Consider the following 12,294-nt stretch of genomic DNA (forward strand, 5'->3'; position numbering starts at 1 on the left):
CTGCAGTTGTCATGGTTACTAACAGACATGACAGCCTTCTCTGCAGGGAGGGGCTTTGGAAGTAGAGCTGAAGCACAGCAGAGAGGGAGGGGTTAGCAGATTATATTCATTAAAATGTAAAGTCCACCTTCTCGGCACGTTTGGCTAGTTTTGTTTAACAATGACTGATAAAAAGCAAGTAATTGGAAAAAATCCAAAAACGATTTTTCATTTAGCTTCACACCACATTTCTCCTCTGTTCATCCATGCTCTGCTATCATTTTTTTATCATCTTCCCAGGAGCGCTTATTTTGAGATAAGGATAGTGGATCACTTACTTTAGGGCTCAGGCTATTGTAAATAAAATCAATATACTGCAAGGACAAAACAAACAACCTTGTGAGAGCCTGTCTCCATCTTTTTAGCAAACAGTTTTTCACAGCTTGAGCGTACATAACATTCTCTGAGTAGTAACGCAGTGACATTGATATCATTGAATCTGCTCTAAAAATTCTCTGCTGCAACTCGACCAAATAGGATCCAGCAGATACAAACCTAACAAAGTTATCTTATTCACAGCAGAAGCAGGTGACCTCTCCACTAATGTATCTACTTCAACCTTTTCAAACGGGCAGAGCTTTCCATAACAGATGCAACGTGTTTCCAGTAAAGGCTTAAAGGGTCTTAAAGTCAACAAAAGGGTTGCTGACTCCATATGCACTGACACACTAAGCAGTTGCTTTCAGATTTGCACACTCTCAAAGCTATAAATTGGGGTGAAAGCTGCTTTAGTGTGAGGGGAGTGTTGACGGATGAATTGATAATTTGACTTAACTGTGGATGTGTTCCAAGATTGAGTGGCAGCTACACAAACAAGGCATGCGTGCAGATAATATCATGAACAAGGTCCCTCCTAGTCTGCTATTAACTTAAAAGCCCATAATGCAGATTCACTACCAGTAGTAAGAAACATTTTCAACCTGAATGTGCAGGAAAATGCCTGAGGAAAACATGCCATCACCCAGACTTCTGAAAGTCAACTACACTTTGTCACAGTATCAAGGCTGTAATTTTTCCTGGGAGCTCAGGAGCTCCTCTGCACCAACAGGGAGGCTGTAATCTAAGATGATCCTCTGAAAATGAATAGTTAGGGTGTCAAAGCTGACGTTGAACCATGACCTAAACTCTGTCAGTTTCATGGCAGCTAATTTTGGTGTCATACAGTTTCCTAAGCCCTTCTGTAAAAAAAAAAAATATATATATACTTTTAGTCTCAATCTATTCAAAGATAAAGATCATTGATAGTAACAATACATCCATGACCTCCAGCTTTGCAGCCTTTCATCCCATTCCTCTCTGCACCTACAACATCTCTTTCAAATTAGTGCAAGCTTTTCATACAGTTTCCAAAGACATTTTGTATAATACACCGCAGTACATTGTCGGAGTGGTCTGTTGTAGCAACGATGTTTGAAAAGAAACCTCTTCACGGGGCTCAAAACACTCAGGTTCAAATGCAATTTTCAAGCAACACTTTTGAAGTATGGCACTATACCCCACACACCCCCTCCCTTTCTTTCCTACTAACGAAACTAAAAGCTTGGAAGCATTTTGTTAGTTGAAAATAGTGTGCCGCACATGGAGATTCCCCAAGTATGTGCCATTATAAAGGGTAAGGGAAGGTAAGAGACTACACTTTTTTATACTTAGTCTTATCAAGAATTCGGAAACTGGCGGACACAAATGCAGGCAGACAGACGGTATTCAGTTCTCAGGGTTATTTAATCGGTCCGAGGGTCAAAATCCAATAAGTCAATCAGAACAGGCAGATTTTCAGATTTTCCCCTCAGTCTGTGATTGCGCATGTTTATGGGTGCTAATCTCAAAGTCCAAAAGCAGGCAGGTATTTATTAATTTATTTAGATGAATGTGTTTGAGTTCTTTGCTTGCTATTCTAACATCATTATACAACAACAGTAAACGAGTTAAGAAAACACAACTGATGAAAATACAATCATAATTCTTTAAAGGTTGGGATGTCCCAACTTTCTATAAATGTGTTGCTGCCATCAATTTCAAGACGAGCTAATATTTCATCATTTAACAGTAAAATGTCTCACTTTCAACAGTTGATGTTTTCTATGCTTTATTGTGATAGATGTTGGTTTTATGAGAGAGTTTTTATTTACAATTTACACAGTGTCCTAACTTGTTTGGAATTGGGGTTGTAAAAGAGCAGCAATCAGTAGCAAGCTAGAAGGAAATAAAACAAGTAAGTTTCATAAAACTGAATCAATCTAAAATCAAGTAAAATCAGAGAAGGCAAACGGGTAGAAAATAAACACATGCTGTAAGTCTACTCTCAAGACAAATGACAGAAATGTCAGATGTTTGAAAGCATCATCTTCAAACTTCTCCAATATTACATTTATGTAACTCAAATAACTATATTTGTAAGAGCTGATTTACAGCATTATGCTACGCTACTCTAATCATGTTTATTGTGTGTGTGGAGCTGATCTGGAGGTCGCAGAGGTAAAAAATAAAGAGCAGAATTGTAGTGTGAATCATCCTTAGTGGCTGTCACATCCAGAGTTTCCCACCCGCTGTGCTGAGTACTGACCTGAGATCAGGGCAGATTTCGTCTACTCCGCACATCTTAGCGTGTAAGTGTGGGAGAAGGATGTCATGACATGTTCATGACTTCTGGCCTAGTTACATCCTGTGCCTTGTTGACTGGTTCAGAATATTGTTGATAGTTAGAATGAGCGTGTTTATGATAAACTGCGAAAGCTAGGCGCCTCCAGAGAGGGCCACGTACACTTGTTATGATAAAACGGTATAAAAGGGGTGTCACAAAATGAAGACGGTGGACATTTTGTACATTCTGTATGCACATTTGCTGTGACGGTTTGTTCAATAAACTCCCCAATGGACGGCTGACCAACGCGGGATTCGACTCTAATTTCTCCACAACATAAGCTAAGTGTTTCTACCACTGGAACAAATGGCTGTGTTGAAGCCGTTCTTGCTCTCCATTCACGGGGGAATATTATGAGCTTGAGCAGCACTGGTTTCCATGGCAACGCACAGCTCTGTCTACCAAGTGCTCACAATATAGCAGGAATGTACTGGATGAGGCCCTGACGTTGGATAACATTTGTCTGTTTCATCTTGTTTCAGCGGGCCTAAAGAAGAACAATGTACGGGATCTGCTTTGTGCATAGAGCTGCCATTCATCTAACATCTGTGCTTTTTTTTGTCATACTGAATATCTGAATAAAAACATAATAACACAGGCGTGTTCAGAGGATGTTTGTTGTAATGGTACAGAAAATTAGAAGCACTGTATAAACTGCTCTGTTGCTGCAAACTCTAAGAGGATGTAGGGACGAAGTTAGCTTAGTGTATCCTCCTGTAATAACAAAGCACTATGAAACCTCTTAACAAGGTAAAAACATGACCCGCCCATCTCTCTCTAATTTTCTTCATTGGATGGTTATGTTAGCTTCAGGCTAGCATACACTACTGCCTGATGTCATGTGCCTGAAGATTTTTGACAGTGTGCAAAAACTACTGGTCCACTTTTGAGTGAAATAAATTTGCCAGTGTATGTCATTGTTTATAAGACTTTTTTTTTAATGATTTGCTGAATTGGACAGGTTGCTTCACAAAACAAAATATGGGCAAGGTAAGAGTATGACCACTTCTCTGGGTGCCACCGCACTGGCCTAAAATACACACATTTTTTTCAGATCAGCTTTTCACTATGAGCTTTCAGTTCCAGCTCCATCCTTTTTCCCAGATATGGTTACCTTGTGCTCCAGAAAAATGCAAAATGGTAACACACTCAAATATTCAAAATGCAGCTCACAAACAGAAGAAAGGAAAATGTTATTGTTTTTGTTCAGAATTACTTCCCTAAAGGCTGTGACACACAAAGCTGACTGTTGGCTGGCGGGAACATCTGTGAATGTCAGTGAGCATCTAACGGCTTTCTCTGTTTGGTATGTCCTCCATCATAGACAATGTTGCAGACTGCCTGCTACGCATAATGAATGAACTTTAACATTTACCGTGATCCTAACAAAGCCTATTGCTGTTTGTGTTACTTTTTGATGAAGGAAACTTAAATGCTTAAAAATGCATAAATTGGCAAAAACTATTGATACGATGTGTTAGTTTGAATTGAAAAGCAGGTTCTGGAGAAGTATAAACACACTAAAATGGGCCTGAGTTAGAACAGTGTTTACTGTACTGAGTATGAAATGACGTTATACAAATTCTGCTTTCTCCACATTTTTTTCCCCACAGTCTCCACAGAGTTGTGTTCTCTTGCACATATGTAGATTGAATGTCTTAGTGTATTTGTGGAGAGGCAGGTAGAAAGGACATACAAGAGGGGACCTTTTGTCGCTGCCAGTTTCCCTGACGTCAGTCAGGGAAATATATTCGTCACTTTGAAAAAAAAACGGACGAATGCAGTGATTTGGATACTAACCATTTACCAAGTGTCATTAACTCCATTGTTTCGCTCAATTTGCTCAAACTTCAAAGCTTCAAAGCACTTTAGAGAGGTTTTTTTTTTGGAAATAAATCATTTACATCTATAAATGAGTACCACCCTAGTGGCAACCTCCTGCAGATGCTCTGGACATATTTTGTATTTCTTTTGATCTTTTTGAGATTTTCAAATTTTTTTTAATTAGCTTTTCAAAGCCAAATGAATGCTTGGACTCCAAATTCAGATGAGTTGAAGAGATGTTGAGAATGCAGAGCAGGAACTAAATTGAGAGAAAGGAGGACGAAGTTTAAACCATTTCTTTCCTTGATCATCATGGGAAATGGTAAATAACTGGCAGTTAAATGGACAAGCTTGAAGCCCTCATGAATATACAGGCAGACAGAGACTCCAGACAGTGGTAACAGTAAAGTGAGAGGGATGGTAGTGCTAGTAAACAACGGTCTAATCCTTTGGCATATCACAGAAAAGAGAACGTCTGCACTAGGGCTGAACGATAAGGAAAAATAATTTAATTGCAATTTTTTTAACAAATATTGCGATTTCATTAGGGATTTTTTTTAAAGTTCCTCGTCTTTTGTATTTTTCGACAAATAGAGGGATTATATCTTTCTGTTATAGTAAACAATCTTATTTAGAATAAACAAACAGCCGCGCTCTACATCTTTTGATCAAATAAAATGAAGCATCGATTTTAATGAATGGGATTTTTTTAGTATATAGACAACAAACACTGAAGTCCTGAAACACTGAAGCTCCTTCATACCTCCAGGCTGTGGTCAATCCCTACACCCCCGCCCGACCACTTCGCTCTGCGGCCTCCAGGCGGTTGGCTGCCCCGTCACACAGCGGTCCCTGCGCACGATCGACACGGTCACGGCTTTTCTCTGTTCTGGCACCCTGATGGTGGAACAATCTCCCGACTGATGTCAGGACAGCTGAGTCGCTGCCCATCTTTTGCCGCAGGCTGAAAACGCATTTCTTCAGGAAACACTACCCAGATCCGCCCTCTTAGGACATCACCTGTTTCGTCCTAGCTCCTTACGCACTTATTTGTTTCCTAAATTGTCTTTGTTTTCTAAATTGTCTTCCCATTTGTCTAGGTACCTAACTTACCGCACTTACTCTAGCACTAGTTATGCTCTTAGCTGTTTGGTTTTGGAAGGAAATGCACTTATGATTTCTTGTGACCTGAAGTTCTTTTGCCTACCGATGTGGAACACACTTATTGTAAGTCGCTTTGGATAAAAGCGTCTGCAAAATGACTGTAATGTAATGTAATGAAGTCTAGTCCATTCAACTCAATGCTCAAAAGACAGCGGAGATGGTTGTGGACTTCATGAAGAACTCAGCCTCACCTACCCCCATCACCCTCTGTGACTCCATAAATTGACACTGTGGAGTCTCTCCGTTTCCTGGGAACTATCATCTCCCAGGACCACTTGAGGTTCAAAAATTCAACCTGCCAAGGACAATGATGGTGCACTTCTAGTCCATCCTCACCTATTGCATCACCATCTGGTACGCTGCTGCCACTGCCAAGGGCAAGGGCAAGGGCAAGGGCAAGGGCAAGGGCAAGGGCAGACTGCAGCGTGTCATTCGGTCTGCAGAGAAGGTGATTGGCAGCAATCTTACATCTCTCCAGGGGAAGGACAGGGAAGGTTGTGGCTTATCCCTCGCACCCCAGTCACAAACTCTTTCAGACACTCCCCTCTGGCAGGAGGCTGCGGTCCATCAGGACCAAAACCTCATGCCAGAAGAACAGTTTCTTCCCATCCGCTACTAGCCTTATCAACAAGGCCCGGAGCCCCCCTTGACACTGACTCTCTCCCTCTCCCCTTCCAGACCTACAAGCTACATTGACATAGCATCTTCAGACCTTCAGCGTTACATTCACACATAGTCTCTATTTGTAAATATATCTAGATTCTGTATATATATATCTATATTGTGTGCACCAACTACACCAAGTCAAATTCCTTGTAAGTGCAAACCTACTTGGCAATAAACTTGATTCTGATTCTGATTCATTAATCTTTGCTGCAGTGACCATATTTGACGCGTTGTCTGTTGTTATGGAGACGTGATTTTCTTTGTGGAGATCCCAGCTGGCGAGTCCCTCTCTGAGGGCAGCTGCAATGTTTTCCCCTGTGTGGTCATCTGGGAAATAGTTTGTAGGCAGCACCTTTGTATGTGTAAGTCTTCATCAATAACATACACGGCTAGACTCTGATAGGGCTCTGCTGTACGGCTTGACCACATGTCGAACGTGGTGGTGAAAAACTCAGCTGTTTTCAGCTCTGCAGTCACTCATTTCTTGCATTTTTTATACAGCTCTGGTATAGCAACCTGGCTAAAATATGTCTGGGATGGCATGCTGTACCGCTTATCCAGTGTATTAATTCAGGCTGTAAACCCAAGCTTGGTCACCGTGGTGATGGGAATCATGTCCCTTGTCAGAAACTCCATTATTGCTCGAGTAATTTATCCAAGTTTCATACGAAGTCACGCTTTCCGAACATTTCAGTTAACAAGCCCTGTCGGGTGCTGTGTTGATGATGTGATATGCTTCTAGTCGCCGCTATCATTTAAGGCTTTATGGTGTTTTTTTAAATGTTGAAACTAGTTTGTTGTGTTGTTCCGCGAGGTAGCAACAGTGGCAAGACATTACTATGTTGATGATACTCAGCTGTACTTATCTATGAATCAAATTAAACCAATCAGTTGGTCAGACTACAAACATGTCTTAAAGACATAAAGACTTGGATGACTCAGAGTTTTCTGCTCCTGAATTCAGTCAAAGCTGAAGTTGTTGCCGCTGGACCTGAGCGCTTCAGGGAAAAACTGTCTAGATATATACTTACTCTAGATGTTGGCTTCTAGTTCTACAGTGAGGAACCTTGGAGTTATTTTTGACCAGAATCTATCATTTGACACACATATAAAACAGGTTTCTAGGACTGCCTTCTTTCACCTTCGTAATATTGCCCAAATCGGGAACATCTTGTCTCAGAGTGATGCAGAAAAACTGTTCCATGCATTTGTTACTTCAAGATTGGACTACTGTAATTCTTTATTATTGGGCTGTCCCACATATTCTCTGAAAAGCCTTCAGTTGATCCAAAATGCTGCAGCCAGAGTTCTGATGAGAACTAGCAGGAGATATCATTTTTCTCCAGTTTTAGCTTCTCTTCATTGGCTCCCTGTTAAATTCAGAATAGAATTTAAAATTCTTCTCCTCACATTTAAAATCCCTTAATGACCGAGCTCCATCATATCTTAAAGATCTCATTGTAAGATATTTTCCTAACAGAGCACTTCGTTCCCAAACTGCAGGCTTACTTGAGGTTCCCAGAGTTTCTAAAAGTAGAATGGGAGGCAGAGCCTTCAGTTATCAGGGAAACCAGCTTCCAGTATACATTCAGGAAGCCCTCTCTACCTTTAAGTTAAGGCTTAAAACTTTCCTTTTTGACAAAGCTTATAGTTAGGGATGGCTCAGGTGACCCTGAAACCTCCCATAGTTATGCTGCTATAGGCCTAGACTGCTAGGGGACCTCCCATAATATACCTTTCCTCACTCTGTTCTCTCTTTTCTCTATAACATTATTGTTGTCATTAACTTGTGTTTCTCTTTCTGAGCAGGTATCCCTGGTCTGGTGTTACAGTGTTTGTTGTTCCCTCTTTCCTCTTAAACCCCAGCTGGTTGAGGCGTATGGCCGCCCTTCCTGAGTCTGGTTCCTCAGGACGGGGGATTGGATCGAAAAGAAGTTTCAGTGTAATCTGTTGCTTTCCTTAGCTCGGCCACTCTTTTTTAAATTGGCTTTGTACGTGCGAATTGGACTAATTTGGAATTGAATTAATTGGTTTTGATTGGATTTTAATTGCCTTGAATTGGATTGTATCTTTGAAGTGCCTTGAGATGACATTTGTAGTAATTTGGCAATACATAAATAAAATTCAAATGAATTGAAATTCTGATCAATCATATCCATCATTTTGACGGAGAATGTTCCACAGTATCGGCAGTGTAACAAACTACATGACACACATTTTACTATAACAGTAACCTTAGACCAACCCTAACTTAGCATGTCCTATCTCCAACTTAACCCTAACCCTCAACTCTTTCAAACTGGGAATGAGAAATAATTAACCAACGTTAGCAGGACCCTGGATACCTTTTCTCTTCTAAATCCCTTTTCCATTGCTAACAACAAAATGGACCTTCAACCAACTCTCCCTCCAAACTCATCACATACTAAAAACTTAGCAGGTCAACATGCAGGCTTCCCCTAAAATGCCATTTTCGTACACTCATAATCCAGCTAAGAACCGAAGCGGCTGCAAATTCAAAGCACCTCTTTATTATAGTTGCATATTTCACCCAAAGAAAAAATAAATAAATTCACATCATGTGATTCTAGTTTATTACAATTTTATCTTACGCTTAAATCTCTGTAACAGTAACATCTAGCTATCTTAATCTTTTATACTAATCATTACACCAGGACAGTTTTGAATCTGTCAAAGCTGTAGAGGTTCACCAACACTAACTACACCACTTTCTCCTCGAAAGCATTTAAACAGCTCCTCATTAGGTTACTATCAGAATCACCAGAGGAGACACCATCTGGCTGTACAGGTGTAACTAAGCTGGAAAACACATTTGACCTGGAGCAGAGTGCGGTGCATTCAGACTTAATGTGTGTAATGATCCTCGGCTCAGACTGATGACATGTGTGAACGTGTCAGTGGATAAACATTTTATATATCGTTCATTTTAATGTTGTGCATTATCTCTGCTGTGTTTGGGGGGGTGGTGGGAGGGTGGGTTTAGACTATAGGGAGCTTGATCCAGATGTGGCTGAAACCAAGCAGAGGCCGCATGGGAAGGCATTCTATTTTAAGGCACTAAACAGCTGAGCACAGGCGCTTTAGACGTCATATGAAAACGATTCTTAGTGTTTCTGGGCTGACTCTGTATTTTGTCTGAACTGACCCTTTAACAGGATAAGAAAATAAATCAGGTTCATTACCTCAAAGTAATTTATTGAGTCTACAGTGACCGTGAGAAAGTCATTTGTTTAGAGCACAAGCATTTTTATTTTTCTTCTTTAATTACTGATAGACTTTAATATGTATCCTGTATGTAGAGGGTTGAATTGGGGTCTCCGCAGTTATTTAAAGAGCTCTGCATTGGTGAAAAATTGGCCTGAAGCTGTGAAAGTGAGACGGACTAAAATAGCTCTTTCAAAAGGGAGGGAGGCATGTTCCTTCAGTCCCAGCGGAAAATACACCCTTGCAGCCATCATACTCAATTTTCCCCCAAACAAATTCTCTCTGCTGTCATTAACAGAGGCTTCAGTTAAACCCAAACCACTGCCGTTAGTTTGTGATTGGGACAAACACAATCAAACTCAATAGGAAAACCGAAACAGGTGGAACTAATGTGGAATCATGTTACCAGCCTAAATACTGTTTTACCACCACAAATCAAGCTTCTGAGAAAACACAACAGCTTCAGGCGACCGACTTGAGTGGTCAACAAAGCAGATTAGAGACAGTGGTGGTCAGTTAGGGGAACACCAGAATCCAACAGTTATGTTTTATCAAAAAGGAGAACAGTAAGTTCTTACAGCACTGCAACGGATTTCATATTTTTAAACTCTAAAATAAAGACAGATTGTTTAATATTAAGATTTTATTAGTATTCGGGGTTTCTTTAGGAATTTACCATATTTCCATGACATTACATCCCACATATTTCAGAATTTGTTATTCATATAGTGACACACTAGAGATTGGATCACTCTCCTGTTGATAGTTACAGAAGAAAAAGAAGCAGTTAGCTACAGCCTTTGAACTGGAAACTAACCTCCAGCTTTCCAAAGCCGTTATCTCGTGTTTTGTGACGGCTGTGTTTGTGTTAGCTGGTTGCGCAGTTGTGAAGACAATTGTGAATGTTTGTAGGACTGCATGAATAAATGATGCTTGAATCATCGCTAAGTGAAGCTGAAAAGATTTTTTTTCCAAACACATTTTGCACTTCTTTACCTGTGCGGGACTCAATAATCAGTCCCACAAACTGACACCTTCATCAGGTGATGTGAGCCCAGTTTTCAGACCATTTCTCTAAGTACCGGACACATAGACTATATGATCAGAAGAAAAGAAAAAATACTTCTTTGACTTTTGATATCAAGTCTTTTCAGTTGTGGCTCTTTATAGCCTGCTTGTGCAGCGTTATGAATGTCTGACAGAGATCAAGTTTAAATAATTCATTAAACGGGTTTGTCACGACCTGTAATGACTAAGGCCCGATGAGATGTAATATTCGACACCTAAACACTGATTTACTTCTGTGAATGAACATAATCTGGTTCACTTTAACAGCAGGTTCAGCCTGTGTTTGAAAAGAACTTTGTTTTTAGGACTGAATGCGCAGACTGGCGCCTGTAATCCGTTAAAGCAAAGTGTCCCTCAGCATAAACCTAGGTTTTTTTTTTATTACAGAGCAGGATGAGCTGAATTCTTTTTTGCTTGGGTCAGGTACATCCGCAGGAAACGAGAGCAAACTGCCAGACTGGAGATTTACCGTTGTCATGGAGACGGTGTAGGTGATCCGGATAATATTGATAAAAAATAATAAAAGCCTCTTTTTTTGTTTATTTGCTGCTTGTATGTGCAGCAGCGTGGCTCGTTTATTGGCCTCATCCGTGTCCCGTGGTGGTGTGAGGCCGTGGGCCTGCGGGATTTCACCGCCTGGAACATTTTCTTCAACACCTTCCAGTTTCTTCCATCCCACTGGCTGCTTTTCCCTCATGTCACCGGAGTAAATCGGCCACCCGGATCCTCAACAGTTGGACTCACGCTCCCATCTAGACGCGTTTTTTTTTTCTTGTCCTTCTGCCTGCTGATGGCTGTCTTAATTAATCTCCGATTTTTGCCGTGCACTGTTATGTAACTCCCCACTCCCACCGTCCCCATGTAACAGATGATTACATTTAAAAGGCGATCATAAGCATCGCTGCCGGGAGCAGCGCGCGGAAGGTTGCTTACCTCTCGCAGCAGGTCAGTTATCACTCCGGCAGTCATTTCAAGCCGTTTGTTTTTTTTACTCCCATGAAAAGTCACCGCTGTTGCTGTAGTTTCTGTTCACCAAAAAACGCTTTCTGGGAGCCAACTGGAGAGGAGAGCCACTAATTCCCCCCTTTTTTTCCTTCATCCATCCAGAAAAGACGACCGTCAGCCTCCACCCATCTGCTGGGAGAGAGAGATAGGTGGGCACAGAGAGAGGAAGAGAGAGACTGAGGAGAGAGAGGGAGAGGCGGAGAAACGTGTGGGTGTATCATGCTACTTACACCTTACTGCATGTTGAACATACAGGCTGTACACACAGCAACGTCAGAGTATGTTTGGGCGTCAAACGGTTGCTGTAGTGGCTGTTTAACAAAACCTTTTAAAGTTACAGGGATAGAACAAATATGGCCTTTAAGTGCAGATTCTCAACGTTAATTTGAGGATATTGACATCCAAATTGGAGTGAGAGTTTAGTCACCGTCCAAATATTTACAGTCTTACAGTTGTGGGGGGAAAAAAGGTGACACTTCCCTTGATTTTTAGGTCTTGTGTAGCAGTCACAGTGCCGTGTGGATTAAGAGTTTTTCAAACTTTGACAAAACCAACATTCCTGTGGGGGATGTTTACGTATGTGGACATAAACCAGATCTTCATTTTCTTTCCACAAAGGAAAAAGAGACAGAAACTGCCTAATTTACGTTCACCTTCTACCT

General features: G+C 41.0%; 1 protein-coding gene across 1 annotated transcript in view; it reads right to left on the reverse strand.

Moving 5' to 3' along the window:
* Window positions 1–11,784, reverse strand: part of kcnj6 (potassium inwardly rectifying channel subfamily J member 6) — a 28,960-nt gene extending 17,176 nt beyond the window's left edge. Inside the window, exon 1 of the mRNA XM_075486859.1 lies at window positions 11,561–11,784. The gene's annotated coding sequence lies outside the window, so the exon portion shown is untranslated. The remainder of the gene's footprint in view (window positions 1–11,560) is intronic.
* Between the last annotated feature and the right edge of the window lie 510 nt (window positions 11,785–12,294).

The sequence above is a fragment of the Odontesthes bonariensis genome, chromosome 16, assembly GCF_027942865.1.
Source record: "Odontesthes bonariensis isolate fOdoBon6 chromosome 16, fOdoBon6.hap1, whole genome shotgun sequence".
Taxonomy (NCBI): Eukaryota; Metazoa; Chordata; class Actinopteri; order Atheriniformes; family Atherinopsidae; genus Odontesthes; species Odontesthes bonariensis.